The 18,586-nt window shown below is 46.4% G+C and overlaps 2 non-coding genes across 2 annotated transcripts; both read left to right on the top strand.

Moving 5' to 3' along the window:
* The first annotated feature begins 1,377 nt into the window (after nt 1–1,377).
* LOC119948390 lies at nt 1,378–1,515 on the top strand. Its single transcript, XR_005456789.1, has one exon. It is a non-coding gene; the product is annotated as a small nucleolar RNA SNORA7 (small nucleolar RNA).
* A 15,245-nt stretch (nt 1,516–16,760) lies between these two features.
* TRNAA-UGC lies at nt 16,761–16,832 on the top strand. The gene has a single exon. It is a non-coding gene; the product is annotated as a tRNA-Ala (tRNA).
* Nucleotides 16,833–18,586: the final 1,754 nt, after the last annotated feature.

The following is an 18,586-nucleotide window of genomic DNA, read 5'->3' as shown; positions in this document are numbered from 1 at the left end:
TCTGTATAAGGGTGAGCTGTTTCAGTCAATCGGTGGTGTTTATTGAGCACTCACTGGGTGTAGAGTATCGTACTAAGCTCTTGGGAGAGTTCAATAGAACAGAGTTGGTGGAGAGGTTCCCTGCCCACAGCGAGCTTACGGTCTAGAGGGAGCATACAGTCTTGAGAATTATTCAGCTGTTGGCCTACTTCTTGCCTCTCTAGGATGTCTGCTAGGAAAGTTCTGTAGGACAGATGCTTTGCCTTTGGGGGAAATTTGGCAGTGCATAAAGTAGCCTTTGATGTGTGAGCGGATAAAACAGAATACTTGCAAAGATGAAAGGCAGTGCCTCTGAGAAAGAAAACCTTATTAGTTCATGCATCTGAAAACAAAGCCGGGATTTTCACTGAAGTACATTCTGATTGCTTCATGTGCTTCACTCCTTTGTGATTAGGGAAATAGTAGCCACTCGGAACAAAAGGAATTTAATTCAACAGATAATACGATAACCAGCACCCAGGGACAAAACGTTACTCCAGAAACATGAAAATCACCACCTTGTCCCTGAAGTAAATATTAAACTAGTTCTTGGGCCATTCGTTTCATTTCTTCTGAGTGTGAATTTGATTTCACCTCAAACTCAGCCTTGAGGATGAAGATCTATCAGAAACTCTAAAGAGATCACATGGAGAATCTCCACTGCAGGGGTGACATTCATTTCAGCTCTTTCCAATGTCTCATTCAGAAGATATTTTCCAACTGCAGGAAAAGCATTGAGGGGAAGAGGTGGGCTAGTTTTTGATGTCTCTCGAGTAAAGCCCCAGTTTTAGCATTTAGTATCCCACCTACCTCATGCCTGTCCTAGATGCTCAAAACTTGTGGGTAATTTGGTCCTGAAAACAATAACTGAGTAGAAATGCACGAAAAAGTGCATTAACTCTATGAATATAGGCATCTCTGAGGACAATATCCTTATTGTCCTCCCTTTATTCCCTATATACTCTCCTGAGTGCTTAGTACAGTGCTCTGCACAGTAAGTGCTCAATAAATACCATCGATTGATTGACTGATCTAAACAACACTTTGCATCAAGCCGAACTCTGGAACTTTCCACAGCTTCCTTTGCTTAGTGGATAGAGCCTGGGTCTGGGAGTCAAGAAGGACCTGGGTTCTAATCCTGCCTCTGCCACGTGTCTGCTCTGTGACCTTGGGTGAGTCACTTCACTTCTCTGAGCCTGTTACCTCATCTGTAAAATGGGGATTAAGAGTGTGAGCCCCATGTGGGGCAGGGACTGTGTCCGACCTGATTAACATGTATCTACCCCAGCTCTTAGAACAGTGCCTGACACATACTAAGCACTTAACGAGTACCATTATTAGTAGTAGTACTAGTAGGACCATCTCTCAGGTTCGCACCTGGAGAGTTTCCAGTAGTCTACCAGTCTTGACTATGGGAGGGAGAGTCAAGCAGAAGCATATCGATTCCATTCCTAGCTTGGGCAGTGGCTAGAGAGTGGAAGGCAGTCTGCTACCAGTCAAAACTCACCTGTGCTGGACAGCAGCGGTATGGGAGAGAGTCAAGGGGGGAGACACAGGAGTGTCTCTCCCAGAACGCCCCACCTCCATCTGCAATCGTTCTGGTAGTGTATCCATAGAGTTTTCTTGTTAAAAATATGGAAGTGGTTTACCATCGCCACCTTCCACGCTCACACAATGAGCCCCCCGTGTCCGACGGCCACCCATCCGTCCCGTCGGACGCCACCTCGAGCACCTACTTCCCGGCCGTGTCTGACGCCGAGCCCCCGGACCTGAACCTGGGCTGGCCAGACATGCCTCCGGCCATGGGCTTCAGCCCCACGCAGGCCGTGGTCCATTTCCAATGGGACCGGGCCAGGAGCATCAAGGACCTCCTGCGTTTCCTCATCAGCCAGGCCTGCACAGTAAGGTGGGCCCTGGGGAGGGCGACTGGCAGGCTGACAGCGGGCTGGGGGGGGGGGGGCTCCCCTCTTCTTTCATTCATTCAATCATATTTATTGAGCACTTACTGTGTGCAGACCACTGGACTAAGCGCTTGGGAGGTACCAGTTGGCCACATATAGAGACGGTCCCTACCCGACAACGGGCTCACAATCTAGAAGCGGGAGACGGACAACAAAACATGTAGACGGGTGTCAAAGTCGTCAGAACAAATAGAATTGAAGCTATATAATAATAATAATGATGATGGCATTTGTTAAGCGCTTATTAGGTGCAAAGCACTGTTCTAAGTGCTGGGGAGGTTACAAGGTGATCAGGTTGTCCCATGGGGGCTCCCAGTCTTCATCCCCATTTTACAGATGAGGTAACTGAGGCACAGAGAGGTTAGGTGACTTGCCCAAGGTCACACAGCTGACAATTGGCAGAGCCGGGATTTGAACCCATTACCACTGACTCCAAAGCCCGTGCTCTTCCCACTGTGCCATGCTGCTTCTCATGCACATCATTACAAAAATAAATAGAATAGTAAATATGAATAAGTAAAATAGAGTAATAAATCTGTACAAACGTATATCCAGGTGCTGTGGGGAGGGGAAGGAGGTAGGGCGGGAGGTTGGGGGGGAGGAGAGGAAAAAGAGGGTTCAGTGTGGGAAGGCCTCCTGGAGGAGGTGAGCTCTCAGTAGGGCTTTGAAGGGAGGAAGAGAGCTAGCTTGGCGGATGTGTGGAGGGAGGTCATTCTGGACCGGGGGAGACAGATGGGGTGGGGGGGTGTCCAGACCTGCTGCCCCCAACCAGCACCCCCCTTTCAGGAAGCGGGAAGAACCCCTGCCTCTCCCCTCCCTCAGGGAGAAACTGCAGACTACATTTGGGGGGCTTGAGGGTCCCCTTTCTTCTGGGGAGGGGGAGCCCCTCTATCTTCAGTCTCAGGGGGGCCCTTTTTCAGCAGGCTGGCTGGGTCAAGCCTGGGACCCTCCCACCACCCTGAAACCCCCTCCCACCCTCCCCAGTGTCTGGGGTCTCACCTCTGAGAGGGCTGCCCGAAGCTGAGGCGGAGCAACTGGGGGTAGAGGCTGACCTGGGCCTCCTGGGCAGGGGGATGGGGGGAAGTCAGCAGAGTAGGGTTGGGGGCCTCAAACCATGGTATTTACTGAGCACTCCCTGCGGGGCGAGCACTGTACTGAGCACTGGAGAGGATAAAATAGAACGGACACATTCCCTGCCCACAAGGAGCTGACAGTGGAGGAAAGGCGCAGGGCCCAGGAAGGGGTCCTCAGGCTGGGCCAGACCCCGGGACTCGGCTGGCCATTGTCCGTGTCTCCAGGCTCAGGTCAGGACCAAGCGCTTAGTCCAGTGCTCTGCACAAGGTAAGCACTCAATCAATACTATTGAATGAATGAATGAATGAAAGGGCAGCCCAGCGGGGTCAGCCGGGGGCCTCAGCTAGGCCCCCTCCCCACCCTGCCTCAGCTCTCTGCATCCCTCCGTGGCCCTGTGGTCCCAGAGGCCCGGCTTCCCGGAGATCAACGGGCTCCAGGTGCAGCGGGAAGGATTTAGGTTAGACTTTAGGAAGAGCATGCTTATAATGATGACATTTGTTAAACGCTTACTGTGTGCCAAGTACTGTTTGAAGTACTGGGGAGGATACAAGCAGGATAGAAGCAGCATGGCTTAGTGGAAAGAGCCTGGGCTTTGGAGTAAGAGGTCATGGGTTCAAATCCTGCCAGCTGTGTGACTTTGGGCAAATCACTTCACTTCTCTGTGCCTCGGTTCCCTCATCTGAAGGATGGGGATTAAGACTGTGAGCCCCCCTGTGGGACAACCTGATCACCTTGTAACCTCCCCAATGCTTAGAACAGTGCTTTGCACATAGTAAGCACTTAATAAATGTCATTACTATTATTATTATTATTACAAGGTGATCAGATGTTGCCGACTTGTACTTCCCAAGCGCTCAGTCCAGTGCTCTGCACACAGTAAGCACTCAATAAATACAATTGAGTGAATGAATGAATGAATGTATCCATGGCGTCACTATTAGGAGATGACTTGACCACATAAGACAACAACAACAACAGCTAGTAGTACAGGTAGTCATTTGCAAAAACTGACTTTGGTATTAGCGATTTCACTCCTGAACAATTTACTTTTCAACACCAAAAATTCAAAATGACTCGGGATTACCATGTGAATCCTTTAGGGGGAAAAAAAGGAAAGAAAAGAATGAAAAAAAAAAATCACCAAAAATTCAATGAATCAATGAATGGCATTTTTTTGGTGCCAACAGGGTGCAGAGCACTGTACTAAGTGCTGGGGAGAGTACAATACAAGAGAGTTGGTAGAAACCATCCCTGCCCTCAAGGAGCTGACAATTGAGCTGGGGAGACAGATGCTTAATTTAGTTATGCATTATGGATAGGACTGTTGATAATGATGATGATGGTATTCGTTACTATATGCCATGCACTGTTCTAAGCGCTGGGGTAGATACAAGGTAATCAGGTTGTCCCGCGTGGGGCTCACAGTCTTAATCCCCATTTGACAGATGAGGTAATTGAGAAACATAGAAGTGAAGTGACTTGCCCAAAGTCACATAGGTGACAGGTGGCAGAGCAAGGATTAGAACCCACAACCTCTGCCTCCCAAACCCATGCTCTTTCCACTAAGCCAGTCTGTGTGATCTTGAGCATGCGAATGGCAAGTACTTCAGCAGCTCTGTTCTATTGAACTCTCCCAAGCGCTCAGTACAGCACTCTGCCTACAGTAAGCACTCAATAAATACCACTGATTGATTCAGCTACACTTGAGAGCGACTACTCAATCTAGTCTGATGCTATTTTGGGGGGCGAGGGGGTGGGGGCGCTTAGGACAGCCAACTTGATGTACTTGGTGAAATGCCAACTCCCCAGAACGCGTGTAGTGTTTGAATCCTGAGGCCAACTCTAAGGGAACAAGGAGTTCCCAGCTGTTTTCATTGTTTTTAACCCAACAGATTGTTGAGCCAGCCTGCCAGCCCTGTTCATACCAGACAGGTTTTTAAGCAGGACTGAAAATCACCAAGATCAATCAGTGGTCTTTATCGAGTGCTTACTGTGTGTGCAGCATTGTACTAAGAACTTCGGTGGGTACAATAATAATTATAATAATGGTATTTGTTATTGTTTGCTATTTTCTAGGGTGGATACAAGCCAATTGGGTTGGATGCAGTCCCTGACCTACGTGGGGCTCGCAGTCTTACTTTCCGTTTTCCAGATGAGGTAGCTGAGGTCCAGAGAAGTGGAGCTACTCTCCCGAGGTCACACAGCAGACGAGCAGCAGAGGCGGGATTAGAACTCATGCTTTTCTGACTCCCAGGCCCACGCTCTATCCACTAGGCCATGCTGCTTCTACGGTGCAATAGAGTAAGTAGACATGACAGATATTAAAAGAAATTACAGACGGGGAAGCAGTAGAGTTAAATAATATGTACAAAACTGCAGTGGGGTTGAGGAGGTAAGTATACAAGTGCTTAGGGGGATACAGTGCACCCAGAGTTCTTGAATGGGTGTGAAAAGACCTCCCGGTCGGTTCTTTCTCATCCATTTAGTTTTTCCAAGCCTGCTGGCCAACTTCAGTCCTATCCTGCTTGCTCCCTTATGCCTCTAATCATTCATTCAATCATATTTATTGAGCGTTACTAGAATGCAGAGCCCTGTACTAAGAGCTTAGGAAAGCACAATACAGCAATAAACAGTGACATTCCCTGCCCCTATTCCCTGCTCACGGTCTGGAGGTGGGGAGACAGGTATCAATATAAATAAATAAAATGACAGATGTGTGCATAAGTGCTTTGGGGCTGTGAGGGGGGAAGAGCAAAGGGGCAGATAAAATGACAGATATATACATAAGTGCTTTGGAGCTGGGAGGAGGGAAGAGAAAAGGGAGCTCGTCAGGGCCACTACAAAGGGAGTGGGAGATGAGGAAAAATGGGGCTTAGTCTGGGAAGGCCTCTTGTAGGAGATGGGCCTTCAGTAAGCCTTTGAAGAGGGAAAGAGTGGTTGTGCTCAGCACATAGTAAGCACTTAACAAATACCATTAAAATTACAAAAAAAAAAATAAGGATCTTGGTGGAAGGGGTTGGAACACACCCCTATTTCCCATTCAATCAATCAATCAATCAGTGGTATTTATCCAACACTTACCTTGCGCAGCGCACTGTACTAAGCGATTGGGAGAGTACAATACAACAGAGATGGCAGACATATTCCCTGCCCAACAACGAGTTTACAGGCTTGAAACAATAGTTCTCAAATGCCAATTTTGTTAATAATGAGCTATCTTAAGAAGACATGCTGACATGAGAGGTGTACTGCCACACTTTTAATCAAATGACAAGGCAATTAAATGGCCTACTTTCTCCAAAGCCAGGAATAAGGTAATAATAATAATAATGATAATAATGGTATTAGAGAAGCAGCGTGGCGCAGTAGAAAGAGCACGGGCTTGGGAGTCAAGAGGTTATGGGTTCAAATCCTGGCTCCATCAATTGTCAGCTGTGTGACTTTGGGCAAGTCACTTAACTTCTCTGTGCCTCAGTTACCTCATCTGTAAAATGGGGATTAAGACTGTGAGCCCCCCATGGGACAACCTGATCACCTCGTATCCTCCCCAGCGCTTAGAACAGTGCTTGGCACCTAGTAAGTGCTTAACAAATGCCATTATTATTATTATTATTATTTGTTAAGTGCTTACTAGGTGCCAAGCACTGTTCTAAGTGCTGGAATGGATACAAGGAAATCTCCCCAGCTTCTCACAATTATATTGGGTACTGAAACAATCATTTGTTCTTCTGGCATTTGCCAAAAGAAAAAAATATATAATAAAAAACCTTTGTAAAACTTATTTTCCCTTTCCCCCGCTGCTTAAGGAAATGATATTAGCCAGAGAGGGAAGGACAGACAGTCAGGTTCTTCAGAGCCTCTCTCAGATCTCCTTGCTTCACTTTCTCCTACCACTTGATGGTTGTTTTGGCAGCTCTTCCTCTGAAGGGAACTGTCTTGTTTTTCAGGAAGCCTTCCTTGAGAAAGTGGTGATAGAAGCACCCTAACTTATTTGAGTTTTTCCTTCTTCTAATGTTATTTGTTAAGCACTTATTACGTGCTGGGGATTGTTCTTAGCGGGGTAGATAGAAGCTAATCAGGTTGGACACAGTCCCTGTCCCACATGGGGCTCACGGTCTCAATCCCCGTTTCCAGATGAGGTAACCAAGGCCTAGAGAAGTGAAGTGACTTGCCCAAGGTCACACAGCAGACAAGCGGTGGAGCAGGGATTAGAACCCATGACCTTCTGACTCCCAGGGCCGGGCTCTATCCGCTACACCAAGCTGCTTCCCCAGGAAGCAAGGAGGGGTAGGGGAGAGAGGAAAAAACAGGGAGAGATGGCAAGAAGGCAAAGATCAAAGAGTCCAGCTCTGGAAGACATGTGGTCCAGGTTAGGGTCCGTTCACCAGGGGCTAGTGCCAAGCTTTTACACGCGTCTGGAAGCTTCACAACTGTTGATTGTTATTCTGTACTCTCCTCAGCGCCTAGTCCAGTGCTCTGCACACAGTAAGCACCCAATAAATACAATTAACTGACTGTATGCACATTTCCAGGGCAGTCCCGGGGCTTGCAGGATGCCCACTCGCCCATCACTCCTCCCCATTCGCCTTCTCCTCCTCCTCCCCAGGTGAACCTCTTCTCCCTTCCCTCCCAACTGGCAGAGATGCAGTTACCCTTTTTTGTTTATTTAGGTGCTTGGGGACCCCAGTATGTTCCAAAGAACCTAAAGAAGCTGAAGACTCCCCCCATATCCCTCTAGACAGTAAGCTCCTTGTGGGCAGGGAACTTGTCTGCCAACTCTGTTACTCTCCTCAGCGCTTAGTACTCTGCTTTGCACACAGCATGCTCTCAATAAATACCACTGATCAATCAATCAGTCATATTTATTGAGCACTTACTGTGCGCAGAGCACTGTACTAAGCACTTGGAAGAGTACAAAACAGCAATATAATAACAATAACAATGGCATTTGTTTGGTGTTTACAATGTGCCAGGCACCATTCTAAGCGCTGGGGTGGATACAAGCAAATCGGGTTGGGCACAGTTCCCTGTCCCACGTGGGGCTCACAGTCTCATTCCCTATTTTCCAGATGAGGTAGCTGAGGCACAGAGATTTACCCAAGGTCACACAGCAGACAAGTGGCAGAGCTGGGATTAGGACGTATGACCTTCTGACTCCCAGGCCCGTGCTCTATCCACTAGGCCACACTGCTTCTCTAACAACACATTCCCTGCCCATGATGAGCATACAGTCTAGAGGGGGAGACAGACATTCATATAAATAAATAAATTACGGATATGTACATAAGTGCTGTGGGGTTGGACTGGGAGGTGGGTGGCGGTGGTGACTAACGGGAGGAGTCAGGGCAATGCAGAAGAGAGTGGGAAAAATGGAAATGAGGGCTTAGTCAGAGAAGGCCTCTCAGAGGAGATAAATCAATCTATCAATCATATTTATTGAGCACTTACTGTGTACAGAGCACTGTATTAAGTGCTTGGGAAGTACAAGTTGGCAACATATAGAGACAGTCCCTATCCAACAGTGGGCTCACAGTCTAGAAGGGGGAGACAGAGAACAAAAACAAACATAGTAACAAAATAAAATAAATAGAATAGATATGTACAAGTAAAATAAATAAATAAATAAACAGATAGAGTAACAAATATGTACAAACATATATACATATATACAGGTGCTGTGGGGAAGGGAAGGAGGTAAGATGAGGGGATGGAGAGGGGGACGAGGGGGAGAGGAAGGAGGGGGCTCAGTCTGGAGGAGGGGGCTCAGTCTGTGCCTTCAATAAGGCTTTGAAGGTGGGAGGGCGTTCCAGGCCAGAGGCAGGACATGGGTGAGAAGTCAGTGACAAGATAGATGAGATCAAGGTACGGGGAGTAGGTTGGCATTACAGGGGTGAAGTGTGCGGGCTGGGTTGTAGTAGGAGAGTAGCCTGGTGATGGAGGAGGGGGCAAGGTGATTGACTGCTTTAAAACCGATGGTCAGGAGTTTCTGTTTGATGCCAAGGTGGATGGGTGATCTCTGGAAGTTCTTGAGGAGTGGGGAAACGTTTTTGTAGAAAAATGACCCAGGCAGCAGAGTGAAGTCTGGACTGGAGTGGGGCGAGGCCAGGAGGCTGGGAGGTCAGCAAGGAGGCTGATACAGTAGTCAAGGCGGGATAGGATAAGTGCTTGGATTAACATGACACCAGTTTGGATGGAGAGGAAAGGACAGATTTTCGTGATGTTGTGAAGGTTAAATTGACAGTATTTACTGATAGATTGAATACGTGGGTTGAACGGGGGAGAGAAGTCAAGGATAACATCAAGATTACGGGCCTGTGAGACAGGAAGGATAGTGGTGCTGCCTACAGTGATGGGAAAGTCAGGGGGAGGATAGGGTTTGGTTAGGAAGATAAGAAGTTCTCTTTTGGACTTGTTTAGTTTGAGATGATGGCAGTACATCCAAGTAGAGATGTCTTGAAGGCAGGAGAAAATGGGAGACTGTTGAGGAGAGCAATCCAGGCTGGAGATGTAGATATGGGAATCATCCGCATAGAGATAGTAGGTGAAGCCATGGAGCAAATGAGTTCTCCAAGGGAGTGGGTGTAGATGGAGAATAGAAGGGGACCCAGAACTGAACCATAGTTAGGGGGTGGCAGGCAGAGAAGAAGCCTGGGAAAGAGACTGAGAAAGAGCGGCCAGAGAGATAAGAGGAGAACCAGGAGAGGACAGTGTCAGTGAAGCTCAGGTTGAGAAGCAGCATGGTTTAGTGAATAGATTAAGGGCCTGGGAGTCAGAAGGACCTGGGTTCTAATTCCAGCTCTGCCACATGTTTGCTATGTGACTTTGGGCAAATCACTCCACTTTTCAAGGCCTCAGTTACTTCATCTGTAAAATGGGGATGAGTATGAGCCCCATGTGGGACAGGGACTATGTCCAACCTGATTAATTTGTATCTACCTCAGTACTTAGAACAGTCCTTGGCACACAATAAGCACTCTACAAGTACCATAATATATTTAGGTTGCATAATGTTTCCATGAGAAGGGGGTGGTCGACAGCGCCAAAGGTAGCTGAGAGGTCAAGGAGGATTAGGATAAAGCAGAGGCCATGGGATTTGGCAAGAAAGAGATCAATGGTGACTTTTGAGAGGGCAGTTTCTGTGGAGTGAAGGGGACAGAAGCCAGATAGGAGGGGGTCAAGGAGAGAATTGGAGGAAAGAACTCGAGACTGTGGGTGTAGACGACTCGTTCAAGGAGTCTGGAGAGGAGGAGTTACCTCAGTTACCTCATCTGTAAAATGGGCATTAAGACCTTGAGGCCCCCATGTGGGTCATGGACTGTGTCCAACCTGATTAGCTTGTACCTATGCCCAGCACTTAGTACATTGCCTGGTGCATAGCAGGTACTTTACCAATACCATAAAAAAAAATTGCAAGTTTCCCAGCATTAGGCTCTGAACTGCGGTTTGAATGGGTTTTGCATGTTTTTCTGGGAAAATGTTGAGGTCAGTGTGGTCAAAGTAGACAGGAGTCTAGAGAAGAGAGGGTCAGGAGCAAAGACATTACTGTCTCCAGGAAGAATAATCAGAGAGGAAGGGAGAGGAGATTTTGCCCGGGTTTCTGGAATGTTTGAAGATCCCTGAGAGGCTGGATCATATCTGAGGCCCAAGGGAGGCCCAAGCTAGGAGGGATCGAATTGCTGAGTAATGTCCACCTGAAAGGCTCAAGGATAATAATAAATGCAAGGCTGTGGGGAGGAAATGTGTCTACCGACTCTGTTTTCCTATACTTTCCCTAGTGCTTAGTACAGTGTTCTGCCTGTGGCAGACACTCACTAAATACCATCAGATGATTGAGATACCTTTTTTCCTTCCCAAATTTGTCCCACTTCTCTCACAGTCATCTACAAAACTAACTAAAATAAAGCGATTATGCCATTCTCCTTAAACCGTGAGTAATGACCCTCTTCCTGACTAGCTGTGAAAGCAGAAATGGGAATATAAAATATCTGGGGTTTTTTTTGTTTTTGTTAAGTTCTAGAAATCGAACGACTTCTGCATTTAGTTTTTCTTCCAGTTTCTCAACGAGGGAGAAGTGGGTGTTTAATGATGGCTAATCGGGGAAATACACTCGATTTTGACACCTCGTTGTGGGCAGGGAATGTGTTTACCAACTCTGTTATATTGTACACTCCCAATCGCTTAGTACAGTGCTCTGCGTGTAGTATGTGCTCGATAAATACAATTGATTGATTGATCAATTTCATTCTGCTAGACACTAAGAGGAACAGGATTCGAACTCCCTGACGATCCTTAGAATTGGAGGGTTTTTGATGGTGTTCTTTCGAAAGGTGAAGCAGCGTGGACCTACTGGAAAGAGCACAGGCCTGGAAGTCAGAGGACCTAGGTTCTGATGCCGGCTTTGCCTCTTGTCTGCTGTGTGACCTTGGGCAAGTCGCTCCACTTCTCTGTGCCTCAGTTCCCTCTTCTGTAAAATGGGGATTGACTGTGAGCCCCATGTGGTGACACGGACTGTGTCCAACCTGATGACCTTGTATCTACCCCAGCGCTCAGCTCAGTGCTTGGCACATAGTAAGCACTTAAGAGAAACAGCGTGGCTCAGTGGAAAGAGCACGGGCTTGGGAGCCAGAGGTTATGGGTTCTAATTCTGACTCTGTCACTTATCAGCTGTGTGCTTTGGGCAAGTACTTAACTTCTCTGTGCCTCAGTTACCTCCTCTGTAAAATGGGGATTAAGACTGTGAGCCCCACGTGGGACAACCTGATCACCTTGTATCCCCCCCAGCGCTTAGAACAGTGCTTCGCACATAGTAAGCACTTAACAAATGCCATCATCATCAACTAATACCATTAGTTGATGATGATACCATTACTAGACTGTGAGCCCACTGTTGGGTAGGGACTGTCTCTATATGTTGCCAACTTGTAGTTCCCAAGCACTTAGTACAGTGCTCTGCACACAGTAAGTGCTCAATAAATACGATTGATTGATTGATTGATTGATTGATTGATTGATTAAAAAAATCCTCCTCCTTCCAACTTAGACTGTGAGCCCCATGTGAGACTGGGACTGTGTTCCACCTGATTATCTAGTATTCATTCATTCAGTCATTCGATTGTATTTATTGAGTGCTTACTGTGTGCAGAGCACTGTACTAAGCACTTGGGAGAGTACTACAATAAGCAGACACATTCCCTGCCCACAACGAACTTGCAGTCTAGAGGGATCTTACCCCAGCACTTAGGAAAGTGTTTGGCACACAGTAATTGCTTAACAAGTACTGTTATTATTAATATTATTACTATTATCATTAATCCATTAATCTCCCTTTGGAGTTGGACAAGAACATGAGGGGAAGCAGTTCCAAGATGGCGGTCCCACTGGAGATCCTAACGAGAATGGGCAAGGAACTGGATTCAGGCCCAGCTAGTCCCGGCTCTAAGTCAATCAATCAATCAATCAATCAATCGTATTTATTGAGCGCTTACTGTGTGCAGAGCACTGTACTAAGCGCTTGGGAAGTACAAGTTGGCAACATATAGAGACAGTCCCTACCCAACAGTGTGCTCACAGTCTAGAAGGGGGAGACAGAGAACAAAACCAAACATATTAACAAAATAAAATAAATAGAATAGATATGTACAAGTAAAGTAAATAAATAAATAAATAGAGTAATAAATATGTACAAACATATATACATATATACAGGTGCTGTGGGGAAGGGAAGGAGGTAAGACGGGGGGATGGAGAGGTGGACGAGGGGGAAAGAAAGGAGGGGGCTCAGTCTGGGAAGGCCTCCTGGAGAAGGTGAGCTCTCAATAGGGCCTTGAAGGGAGGAAGAGAGCTAGCTTGGCAGATGTTGGGAGGGAGGGCATTCCAGGCCAGGGGGATGACGTGGGCCGGGGGTCGACGGCGGGACAGGCGAGAACGAGGCACGGTGAGGAGATTAGCGGCAGAGGAGTGGAGGGTGCGGGCTGGGCTGTAGAAGGAGAGAAGGGAGGTGAGGTAGGAGGGGGTGAGGTGATAGAGAGCCTTGAAGCCGAGGGTGAGGAGTTTCTGCCTGATGCGCAGATTGATTGGTAGCCACTGGAGATTTTTGAGGAGGGGAGTAACATGCCCAGAGCGTTTCTGGACAAAGACAATCCGGGCAGCGACATGAAGTATGGAAATAAATTTCGCGTTCCCTGACCGGGAAGTTCCACAAACCTCATGGTACCAATTGGTTCAGACAATCAATCGGTCAATCGATGATATTGATCGATTGACTGAGCCCCCTCCTTCCTTTCCCCCTCGTCCACCTCTCCATCCCCCCGTCTTACCTCCTTCCCTTCCCCACAGCACCTGTATATATGTATATATGTTTGTACATATTTATTACTCTATTTATTTATTTATTTATTTACTTGTACATATCTATTCTATTTATTTTATTTTGTTAATATGTTTGGTTTTGTTCTCTGTCTCCCCACGTCATCCCCCGGGCCTGGAATGCCCTCCCTCTGCCCATCCGCCAAGCTAGCTCTCTTCCTCCCTTCAAGGCCCTACTGAGAGCTCACCTCCTCCAGGAGGCCTTCCCAGACTGAGCCCCTTCCTTCCTCTCCCCCTCGTCCCCCTCTCCATCCCCCCCATCTTACCTCCTTCCCTTCCCCACAGCACCTGTATACATGTATATATGTTTGTACATATTTTTTACTCTATTTATTTATTTATTTATTTTATTTGTACATATCTATTCTATTTATTTTATTTTGTTGGTATGTTTGGTTTTGTTCTCTGTCTCCCCCCTTTTAGACTGTGAGCCCACTGTTGGGTAGGGACTGTCTCTATATGTTGCCAATTTGTACTTCCCAAGCGCTTAGTACAGTGCTCTGCACATAGTAAGCGCTCAATAAATACGATTGATGATGATGATGATGATAGTAAGCGCTCAATAAATACGATTGATGATGATGATTGAGCGCTTACTCTTTGCAGAAGAGGTTAAGAGCTTGGGAGAATACCACAGAGTTGGTAGACACTTTTTTTTTTTAATGCCATTTGTTAAGCACTTACTGTCAATCAATCAAAGGTATTTATAGAGAGCTTACTATGTGCAGAGCTCTGTACTAAGCGCTTGGAATGGTAAAGGGCAACAAAATTAGCATGTACGTTCCCAGCCCTTATAACCGTATTAAGTGCTGGGGTAGATACAAGATAATCGGGTTGGACACAGTCCCTGTCCCACACAGGGCTCCCAGTCTTAATCCCCATTTTCCAGTTGAGGTAAGTGAAGCCCAGAGAAGTGAAGTGATTTGCCCATGGTCACACAGCAGACAAGTGGTGGAGTCGGGATTAGAATCCACATCCTTCTGACTCCCAGGCCTGGGCTCTAACCACCGGACCATGCTGCTTCCCCTGCCCACAACGAGCTTGCGGTATAGAAGAGGAGACAGACATTAATAAAGATTAAAAATTTACAGATGTGTACGTAAGTGCTGTGGGGCTGAGGGTAGGGCAAATACCAAATGACCGAAGGTCCAAGTGCAGAGGTGATGCAGGAGGAAGAGGGAAAAGGGGTAAAGATGGCTTAAACAGGGAAGGCTTCCTGGAGGAGATGCTGCCCGGGAACAGAGGCAGGGGATTTTCTTGGCCTAGAGTTGACCTTAGTAGTCTTTGCCAGTCCAGTCTTTTTAGCATCCCCCATGTAATGCAACGGAGCTTTTAAACGGAGTCAATCAATCAATAGTATCAATTGAGTGCTTACTACCTGCAGAGCACCGTACTAAACTCCTGGGAGAGTGCGATAGAATTAGCAGACCCGTTCTGCTCAAGCGCTTAGTACAATGCTCTGCACATAGTAAGAACTCAATAAATCCCATGGATTAACTCTTATCCCCATTTGACAGATAAGGAAACGGTGGCTCAGGGAGGTTCAGCGACTTCCTCAGCACACAGCCGGTCAGGTGCAGAGCTAGGACTAGAATCTGGCTCTCCTGGGTCCCGCTCCCACGGTCTAACCATTAGGCCACATGGCCTCGCTCCCAAACATTTAATTAAATGCTTACCCTATTTAAGCGTTGTATGAATCACTGGGCTCATTACGTGGAAATCAAATCAAGACAGATTAGAGAAGCAGCATGGCCTAGTGGAGAGAGCATGAGCCTGGGAGTCAGAAGGACCTGAGTACTAATCCCAGCTCCATGACTGGCCTGCTGTGTGACCTTGGGCAAGCCACTTAATTTTTCTGTGCCTCAGTTCCCTCATCTGTAAAATGGGGGATCACGACCGTGAACCCCGGGTGGGACGTGGACCGTGTCCAGCCGGATTAGGTTGTATCTTCCCTAGCGCTTAGTACAGTGGGAAGCAGCATGGTATAGTGGATAGAGCACGGGCCTGGGAGTCAGAAGGTCATGAGTTCTAATCCCGGCTCTGCCACTTGTCTGCTGAATGACCTTGGGTGAGTCACTTGACGCCTCCAGGCCTCAGTTCCCTCATCCGTAAAATGGGGCTTGAGCCCCACATGGGACAGGGACTGTGTTCAACCCGATCTGCTTGTACCCACCCCAGCGTTTAGTACAGAGCCTGGCACACAGTAAGCACTTAAAAAAGATCATTATTATTATTACTATTGTTACAGTGCCTAAAAATTACCATAAAAAACCAACTACTATCGTTACAGTGCCTAAAAATTACCATAAAAAACCAACCCCTACCCCCAAGAGGTTAGACCTGTATTTTAAAATGACATCTAAATAAGCTTAATTTAGCAGGTTAAAATCCAGCAGTCAAAAATAGAAAAATAGCGAGTAGTGTGGCAGTCAATCGCCACTTTGAGGATGCGATCCTCAGACTCCTCAGTGCCTCAAGTAAAAAAAAAATAACAACAACAACAAAGAACCCTCCACAACTTTCCCAGTGCTCTACCTGTCATATATGGCGTGGAGCTGGGGGGTTCTGGTATGGGGTTGGGTGGCAGCCATCTTGATTCCATAATTGGGTTTTAGAGGCGATTGCCAAAGCAGGATGGTTACACTTCACTAGGCTTGTCAATTAAGATGTCAAATCTCCTTCAGATTTGTTTGTGCGCTCCTGATGAAAATGAACCGTTGGTTTCTGAATAGCTCATTATAGTATTATTCACCACTCTGAAAAAACAGCATGGGGTGAAAACACAGCATTATGCATGAGTGAACAAGAGGTTTAGGCCTAGTTTGTCTTCATTTTGCAATAAACCCAGATAAGGATATCTTGGTTAACTCTTGTTTTCTCTCTTCTAAAAAGGACTTGGATAAAACCCTTGAAAATGATTTTCATTTTTGGAGCTTGAAAATTCATTAATTCATTCATTCAGTCTATTGTATTTATTTTATCAACAAGCTTAAATGAGGTCTGGAAAATGATTGATTAATTAATATTTTAACCAGTTCACCCACTGTATAATACAGGAGTGTGGGTAAGTTTATTTGTTTCCATCACATTTTGTGGTATTTTCTTTCCTTTACATTTATTTCCCATTTCCTCTTTTCCTATTTCCTATCTTCTTTTACATATATTGGGAGATGAGGAAAAGAGCATGAGGTAGGAAATGATAGAGGAGAAAGAATGTGACCCAGGAATGGAAAGGGAATAGAGAAAGAGAGTAAGGAAAAAGAGGATGAACAGAAAGAAGGGAGAAAATATTTGGATTCAATATTCAGTAAGAAGTCAGTAAGTGCTCAATAAGTACCAGTTGGGGATGTAGCTCAGTGGTAGAGCACATGCTTTGCATGTATGAGGTCCTGGGTTCAATCTCCGGCATCTCCAAGTCTGATTCCTTTAGAGAAGCAGCGTGGCTTAGTGGAAAGAACCTGGGCTTGGGAGTCAGGGGTCGTGGGTTCTAATCCCGGCTCCGCCACTTATCAGCTGTGTGACTTTGGGCAAGTCACTTAATTAATAATGGCATTTGTTAAGCGCTTACTATGTGCAAAGCACTGTTCTAAGCGCTGAAATAATAATGATGGTATTTGTTAAGCACTTACTATTCATTCAATCATATTTATTGAGCTGTTACTGTGTGCAGAACACTGTACTAAGCTATGTGCCAAGCACTGTTCTAAGCACTGGAGTAGATACAAGGTAATCAGGTAGTTCTATGTGGGGCTCACAGTCTTAATCCCCATTTTACAGATGAGGTCACTGAGGCACAGAAAAGTAAAATGACTTACCCAAGGTCATACAGCTGACAAGTGGCAGAGCCAGGGTTAGAACCCATGACCTCTGACTCCCAAGCCCGTGCTCTTTCCACTAAGTCACAACTTCTCTGTGCCTCAGTTACCTCATCTGTAAAATGGGGATGAAGACTGTGAGCCCCACGTGGGACAACCTGAATACCTTGTATCCTCCCCAGCACTTAGAACAGTGCTTGGCACATAATAAGACCTTAACAAATACCATTATTATTACCAAGTGTGGCATTACCTTCTTCCTCAAGGCAGGATGGGAAGCAGCGTAACCTAGTGGAAAGAGTTTGGGCCTGGGAGTCCCAAGATCCGGGTTCTAATCCAGCTCCACCACTTGCCTACTGTGTGATTTGGGGCAGGTAAATGAACTTCTCTGTGCCTCAGTTACCTCATCTGTAAAGTGAAGATAAACCACCCCTTCTCCTTCCCCCTTAGACTTTGAGCCCTATGAGAAACAGGACTGTACCCAATTAACAAACTCCTTATAGACAAGAATTGTCTATACCTACTCTTTTCTATTGGACTCTCCCAAGTGCTTAGTACAGTGCTCTGCACACAGTAAACACTCAATAAGTGCCACTGATTGATCCCCATTTCACAGATGAGGAAACTGAGACCCACACCGAGAAGCAGCGTAGCCTAGCGGATGGAGCACGAGAGCCACGTTTCTCGACTCCCAATTCTGAGCTCTTTCCACTAGGTCACACTGCATGTAAATAATATTTCTTTTTAAAGCCTTTTCCCTAATAAGGACTTAAAGGGTTGACATTCCCTCACAAGTTATTTGGTAATGGATGTTCCGTCGACAGAGAACAGATGAATGAGAAAGTTGATGCCTTTTTTGTTTCCTACTCGCTCATCCTGTATTTATTGAGCACTTACTGTGTGCAGAGCACTGTATTAAGCACTTGGAGAGTACAATATAACAATATAACTGACACATTCCCTGCCCACAAGGAGCTTGTGGTTTAGAAGGGATCTTTCAGTCTAGAATACGAGGAGCACTGGCCATATTCCCATGACTTCCAGTCACTTTCTCCTTCTTACTAAATTTAGATATTTTGGATTAAGAGGCTCCTCTATCAGTTTGACTTGCTACAGGCCACCCCTTTCCTTGTATTCTTCTTCGCTTTGTTCTTGCATCTCTCCGATCCCTTCCGTAGGCTCTCGGGACTCTGGTCAATCTCTGGTATTGATTGAGCGCTTACTGTATGCAGAGCGCTCTATTAAGCACTCAGGAGAGTCCGATACAATAATCCTATATACTGCAACCCACTGGGGCGGGGCTGGGAAGGTCAAGATTCTCACCAGAGACCAGAATCCTTTATTTGTTGGTCA

The sequence above is a fragment of the Tachyglossus aculeatus genome, chromosome X4 (assembly GCF_015852505.1).
Source record: "Tachyglossus aculeatus isolate mTacAcu1 chromosome X4, mTacAcu1.pri, whole genome shotgun sequence".
NCBI classification, from domain to species: Eukaryota; Metazoa; Chordata; class Mammalia; order Monotremata; family Tachyglossidae; genus Tachyglossus; species Tachyglossus aculeatus.
This window is presented reverse-complemented; position numbering and strand designations above follow the sequence as displayed.